Source organism: Aethalodelphis obliquidens, unplaced genomic scaffold, assembly GCF_003676395.1.
Source record: "Aethalodelphis obliquidens isolate GAN/ISIS:26980383/991018 unplaced genomic scaffold, ASM367639v1 scaffold26, whole genome shotgun sequence".
Lineage (NCBI taxonomy): Eukaryota > Metazoa > Chordata > Mammalia > Artiodactyla > Delphinidae > Aethalodelphis > Aethalodelphis obliquidens.
Genome location: NW_020837970.1, coordinates 12,221,078 through 12,228,070, shown reverse-complemented (window position 1 = coordinate 12,228,070; position 6,993 = coordinate 12,221,078). Strand labels below are relative to the sequence as shown.

At 46.9% G+C, this 6,993-nt stretch overlaps 1 protein-coding gene across 9 annotated transcripts in view; it reads left to right on the top strand.

Moving 5' to 3' along the window:
- PARP16 (poly(ADP-ribose) polymerase family member 16) overlaps nt 1-6,993 on the top strand; it is a 28,478-nt gene that overhangs the window by 4,787 nt on the left and 16,698 nt on the right. The window lies entirely within an intron of this gene.

Genomic DNA, 6,993 nt, shown 5'->3' with positions numbered 1-6,993 from the left:
TTAGCAGGCAGATTCTCAACCACTGCGCCACCAGGGAAGCCCCCTGATGACTCTTTATGAAGCGGACTCTTGTAGACTTTCACCCCCAATCTGTTTTAGTAAATCTGGATTTTCATACCTTAGGTTTATGCAAAGCAAGGTGTACCTGTATGTAACTGTGCAGTCCATCTTTCCCACCTTCATCTCAGGGGCCCACCACCTCCACGCATCCTGCCCACCCCACTTCCAGGTGTCACTCTGTTTGTCAGGTCCCCAAGGCTGGTGACCTTGGCTATACCTTTGGTTCATTTCCTTCCAGCACCTCCACCCACAACTAGTAACTATGGCCTTTGGCATCTTCCTAGACAAGGATTTTTTTCAGATGTTCTTTCCTGCTGCCAGCCCTTCTAGGACAACATTGCTTAACACCTAAACCTGAGTATCCCCACCTTTTCCTGGTAGTAAAAATCACTTGTGGCAATTTCTGTAAACACAGATTCTTGGGCTGCCTCCCCAGGAGATTGTGATCTGCATGGTTGCAAAGTGTCCACTGGGCTGTCCTGCTGCCTCCTGACTCAAAGCAAAGAGATTGAATTGTCTCCTTCTAAGGTCACTTGTCCTCTCTCTCCTCTGCTCATCCCCTGCTGGTTCCCTGTCCTTGGCTTCTCAGTCACCCAGACCACCTCTTTCCTGAGACTTCCTTTCTCAAACCCCTGTGACTGCCCAGCACTGCCCAATATTCAGGACTGGCCCAGGCTCCCTCAGCCACTTCTCCAACTGAATCCTCCCTTATTCCTCAGAGCAGAGGCTGCGAAAATGTGGCCTGTGAGATGACAGATTTTGTTTGTCCTCTGGTCTTTTAGAAATTCTGAAATTAAAAAAAAACTGTGTGTGTGGGAATTCCCTGGTGGTCCAGTGTTTAGGACTGCACCCTTCCTCTGCAGGGGGCATGGGTTCCATCCCTGGTCCATCAGGGAACTAAGATCCTGCAAGCTTTCAGGTGTGGCCAAAAAAAAAAAAAAAAAAAAAAAAAAAAAAGCTTAGAGTTTTTTAAAAAAAAAAAAAAAAAAAAAAAAAAAAGCAGCTTACTGATTTCTTTTAAAAAGGAAAAAAATTCTGAGGCTCCATAGCCTGGGTAGAGGTCGCCCTTGGGCAGAAAGCAGCTGGAGCTGGGGGGGTTGGTGGCTGGTCCCTTTGCTAGGCCAGGGGTCTCCAGTTCAACACAGTCCTTACTATTCTTTCCTGGATAACCCCTTACTCATATATATATATATTTTTTTTCGGTACGCGGGCCACTCACTGTTGTGGCCTCTCCCGTTGCGGAGCATAGGCTCCGGACGCACAGGCTCAGTGGCCACGGCTCATGGGCCCAGCCGCTCTGCGGCATGTGGGATCTTCCCAGACCAGGGCATGAACCCGTGTCCCCCGCATCGGCAGGCGGACTCTCAACCACTGCGCCACCAGGGAAGCCCCCCCTTACTCATTTTCATCACCTCTCTGGCCCTAGGGACATTTGAGCCCTGACCACCTTTTGGGACAGGCACTGTTTCCTTCTCTGCCTCCTCACCATGTTCTTTCCCACTGGGAATGCTCTCTCTCAGATTCCTCCCCCTCACTCCAGGCCCCACTCCCATCCTACTTGCTTTGAAAACCTTTCCCTTTGCCTGCCCCCCAACCCCCAGAAACGGCTGCCTTCCTCCTGCACTCTTTCTCCTCAAGCCAGTTGTTGATAAATGCCTTCCACTGTCACCAGCTGTGGTTCATAACTCTTGTCTAGATGGAGGGTTTTCTGTCTCCTGCCCCTGCCCCATACTACACGTGACATACATCTTTCTTCCTACCTTTGACAGGGGTTAAGCATACCCAGTAGCAGTCTTGGTTGTGTTATTCAGGAAACATACCTAAAGCTTCCCAAGTAGCCTCTTAAAGTCCTACTTGGATTGACTCTTTTGGGCTAAAATATTCAGTCTATTACTAAATTTCTCCATTGATTTGGTAGGAGAGCATCACAGAGAATGGACTCTGGAGTCAGGCCACCTGGCTTCATGTCTCTTCCTTGCCAATGAATAGCTGTGTGACCCTAGGCAAGGTACTTAACCTTTCTAAGCCTCAGTTTCCTCACTTGTATGTATGTATTTATGTTTTAAAATTAAAAAAAATTCTTTTATTGAGGTTTAGTTGATTTACAGTATTATATAGGTTTCAGGTGTATAACAGTGATTCACAATTTTTAAAGGTTATACTCCATTTATAATTATTATAAAATATTGGATATATTCCCTGCACTGTACAACATATCCTTGTAGCTTGTCTAGTTTGTACATAGTAGTTTGTACCTCCTAATCCCGTACCTCTCTCCTGCCCCTCCCCCCTTCCTTCTTCCCACTGATAACCACTAGTTCTTTATATCTGTGAGTCTGTTGCTGTTTTGTTATATTCACTAGTTTTATTTTTTAGATTCCACATATAAGTGATATCATTTGTCTTTCTCTGTTGGACTTATTTCACTTAGCATAATACCCTCCAAGTCCATCCATGTTGTTGCAAATGGCAAATTTTCATTCTTTTTTATGGCTGAGTAGTATTCCATAGTGTGTGTGTGTGTGTGTGTGTATACACACACACACACAAACACCTATCTTATTTATCCATTCATCTGCTGATGGACACTTAGGTTGCTTCCATATCTTGGCTATTGTAAATAGAGCTGCTATGAACGTTGGGGCACATGTGTCTTCTCAAATTAGTGTTTTCCTTTTCTTCAGATGTATACCGAGGAGTGGTAGGTGGGTAGGTAGGTAGATGGCCATTCTGACACGTGTGAGGTGATACCTCATTGTGGTTTTGATTTGCATGTCTCTGATGATCATCTTTAAGCTGGGCTGTTGTGAAGATAAAATGAGACGAGACATGCACAGCATTTAGCCCAGTGCCTGGCATGTGATAAGGCCTCAACAAATCGTAGCTATTACTATCTCATTCTGAACTTGATGTCAGGCTGCAGGCTGGCCTCTGAGACTCCAGGATACGTAAGATGTGGTTGGCCCTCAGGAAGCGTTTGTCTTAAGCAGATTTGAGATGGTCCCAGAGAGTCAAGGACGAACCTGGGATTCTGCACTGAGCACAAGGGGAGCACAGAGGTCATGGGGGGTCAGGGACAGGGCAGGTGACTTTAGGCTGGCTTTGAAGACTGAATGTCATGCTGGGCAGCTGCAGAAGCACAGGGGAGGAGAGACATAGGGCAGCTGAGGAACAACATGGGGGGAGCAGGTGGGAAGTCTGTGGCAGAAGGTTCTCTTAGGCAGAGGCCAGCCCAGATTCTGAAGGGCCTTGTTAAGGGGAGGGCTGCTGGTTTTAGCAGATTAAAAAATATAGACCGAAATACAAATTCGAACTTCAGAGAAGCAACAAATAATTTTTTTAGCACAGGTATGCCCCAAATATTGCATGGGTTATATATTTAAAAAAATATTGTTGTTTATCTGAAATTCAAATTTAACTGAGCAGATTGTATGTTATCTGGCTGCCTGGGAGGAGAGCTCGTACAGTTAACCTCCCTCGTTGCCATCCACGTCCCTCACTACACGCTGGTTGCCAGATAAAATACAGTCTACCTGGTCCTCAGAAAGCCCTGCTCAAATACAGACAGGTTTGGTCACAAGAGGAAGAAGCCTGTTAACTTTTTGTAGCAGATTGATTTTTCAGAGTAGCTTGAAAAGTGAAACAGGACATTAGGGAGGTCAGCCGAGGGGTTAAGAGTGGGGATGAGGGCAGCCCTGCAGGACACACAGGCAGCAGTGGGCAGGCAGCAGTGTGTCTGAGGGCCTGAGCCCTGGAAGAGGCCTGGGCCCAGCTCAGAGTTGGGAGAGTTCTCTCCCACTTCCACAGACTGAACCCCTGAAAGGGGCCTGGGTTAACTGACGGTCCTTTTGTGAGGCCCCCTGTGCCTTGATCTGGACTGTTGGCAAAGGCTGCGGCTCACAGGTGGGATTGGGGAGCAGTGATGGGAGTGGTGATCCCAGTGGGAGAGAAGACTGCTCTGGCTCTGGCGTAACAGGTGTGGACCAGGAGTAGAGAAGAGGGACAGGGGAGGCCGAGGTGTCCCTGAGGGTATGTCATTCGGAATGCATCTTCAGGTACCCTCAGGGGCTCCATGTTGCCTACAGAACAAAGGCCAGAGTCCCCAAGGGGGATACAAGGCCCTTCACTGGCTGATCTCAAGTCACCTCACTCCTGTTCCTCCTGGCGACCCCTCCCCCATACTCTAGGCTCCAGGCATACTGAACTATTTGCAGTTAATGATAACAATCATGGCAGTCCCACTAACTTAATACCTTCCTGTTGCTCTAAGCACTGCACTAGTTTAACTTGGTTAACCTTCACTGGCATCCTGTGAAGTGGCTCACCTTGTCCCAATTATATGTTTGAGGAAACTGAGACATAGGTTAACTCACCCAGGTCACACAGCTAGTAAGGGGTGTAAGAGCCCAGGTTTGGACCTGGGCCGCCCAGGAGGAGAGCTCGCACAGTTAACCTCCCTCGTTGCCATCCACATCCCTGACTACATGCTGCACTTCCGTGCTTCTGTGCCTTTGCCTGTCCAACCCGAGCACACAGCACCTCCCCTTTGAAGACTTGCCTGACCACTCCCTTTTCTCAAAGCGCCTACCCAACAGGAGTCCCGCCTGGCCCCTTTTGTAGTTTGTATCCGTCTTTGTTATGACAGTGAATAGTTTTAAGTCATAATTATTTACCTTTCTGCCTCCCTGCTGTGGAGCATCTACACATCCATGTTTTTATTTATTTATTTATAACATCTTTATTGGAGTATAATTGCTTTACAGTGGTGTGTTAGTTTCTGCTTTATAACAAAGTGAATCAGCCATACATATGCATATATCCCCATGTCTCCTCCCTCTTGCGTCTCCCTCCCACCCTCCCTATCCCACCCCTCTAGGTGGTCACAAAGCACCGAGCTGATCTCCCTGTGCTATGCAGCTGCTTCCCACTAGCTATCTATTTTACATTTGGTAGTGTATATATGTCCATGCCACTCTCTCACTTCGTCCCAGCTTACCCTTCCTCCTTCCCTTATCCTCAAGTCCATTCTCTAGTAGGTCTGTGTCTTTATTCCTGTCCTGCCCCTAGGTTCTTCAGAACTTTTTTTTTTTTTAGATTCTATATATATGTGTTAGCATACGGTATTTGTTCTTCTCTTTCTGACTTACTTCACTCTGTATGACAGACTCTAGGTCCATCCACCTCACTACAAATAACTCAATTTCATTTCTTTTTATGGCTGAGTAATATTCCATTGTATATATGTGCCACATCTTCTTTATCCATTCATCTGTTGCTGGACACTTAGGTTGCTTCCATGTCCTGGCTATTGCACATAGAGCTGCAATGAACATTATGGTACATGACTATTTTTGAATTTTGGTTTTCTCAGGGTATATGCCCAGTAGTGGGATTGCTGGGTTGTATGGTAGTTCTATTTTTAGTTTTTTAAGGAACCTCCATACTGTTCTCCATAGTGGCTATATCAATTTATATTCCCACCAACAGTGCAGGAGGGTTCCCTTTTCTTCACACCCTCTCCAGCATTTATTGTTTGTAGATTTTTTGATGATGGCCATTCTGACTGGTGTGAGGTGATACCTCATTGTAGTTTTGATTTGCATTTCTCCAATGATTAGTGATGTTGAGCATTCTTTCATGTGTTTGTTGGCTGTCTGTATATCTTCTTTGGAGAAATGTCTATTTCGTTCTTCTGCCCATTTTTCATATCCATGTCTTTGTTATTTTTTTTTTGTTGTTGTTCTTGTTTTTTTCCAGTACGTGGGCCTCTCACTGTTGTGGCCTCTCCCGTTGCGGAGCACAGGCTCCAGACACGTAGGCTCAGCGGCCACGGCTCACGGGCCCAGCCGCTCTGCGGCGTGTGGGATCTTCCCTGACCGGGGCACGAACCCGTATCTGTTGCATCGGCAGGCGGACTCTCAACCACTGCGCCACCAGGGAAGCCCCATGTCTTTAAATTGGATCCTCACGGATGGCCTGCAAGGCATGTAGAGAGAGTTTTTTCAGAAGCCTGAGGCTATTGATTGAATCTTTAGAAATAGAGACAGGAATAAAGCAGCCCTGAAAGGTTTCTGATTTTCAACTACAGGGTTAAGAAATGAACCCCCCAAGGTTGGCAACAGTGAACTATCTAGAAACGGGGGAAAAAGCTACTGGTATTCATGAAGTACCAGCTACATCCCTAAGAAAGGTATGTGTTGTCCAGGGAGAAATACAAAGAACAGAAATGGACATACACTGTATAGACCAGACCCTGAGATTCTGTTACCTTCTTTAATCTTCCTGACAATCCACATGGAGATAGTGGGGTTCCCGTGTTAGAGAGATCGAGGCTCAGCCAGGTCTGTTGCTTTGCCTGAGGAGCAGGGAATCAATCTGAGATCTGTCTGCTCTTTTCTCTACATCCAGGAAACAGGAGAGCTAGAAAAACACAAGACAGTCCTTGGTCTCCGCGAGTCCTGGCCATTCTGGGGAGAGAGTATTGGGGCTGAGTGCTTTAGGGTTTTGGAGGAGAGGGGATACCTGGGTTGGTAGAGGTGGGGAAGGGGCGCTCCAGGGGACTGAGTGAGCAAAGCTTGGAGGAGGTATGTTCACAGATTGCACCAGTCTGCAGTGGTGTTTTAAATGCCATGCTGGAGAGATCTGGCTTCTAGTCAGTTTTAATTTCTGAGCAAAAGCTACAGATACCTTGTAGCTCTCTGCTAGTCCAGGTCCACAGTCCCTTATCAGAAATCCCGGCACCAGATCTGTTTCGGAATTGATTCTGCCTGATTTTACAAAGGCAATATTGTCCCCCTCAAGACACCTGTCACAGGCCACACCGGGTACCAGCCTAAATCAGAAGGCTCTGGGATGGATCACAGCTCACAGGAGGGCATTCCATTTCTGCAGAAGTCCTTGCTATAGTCCACATAGAGGTCCAGGAGCTAGTCT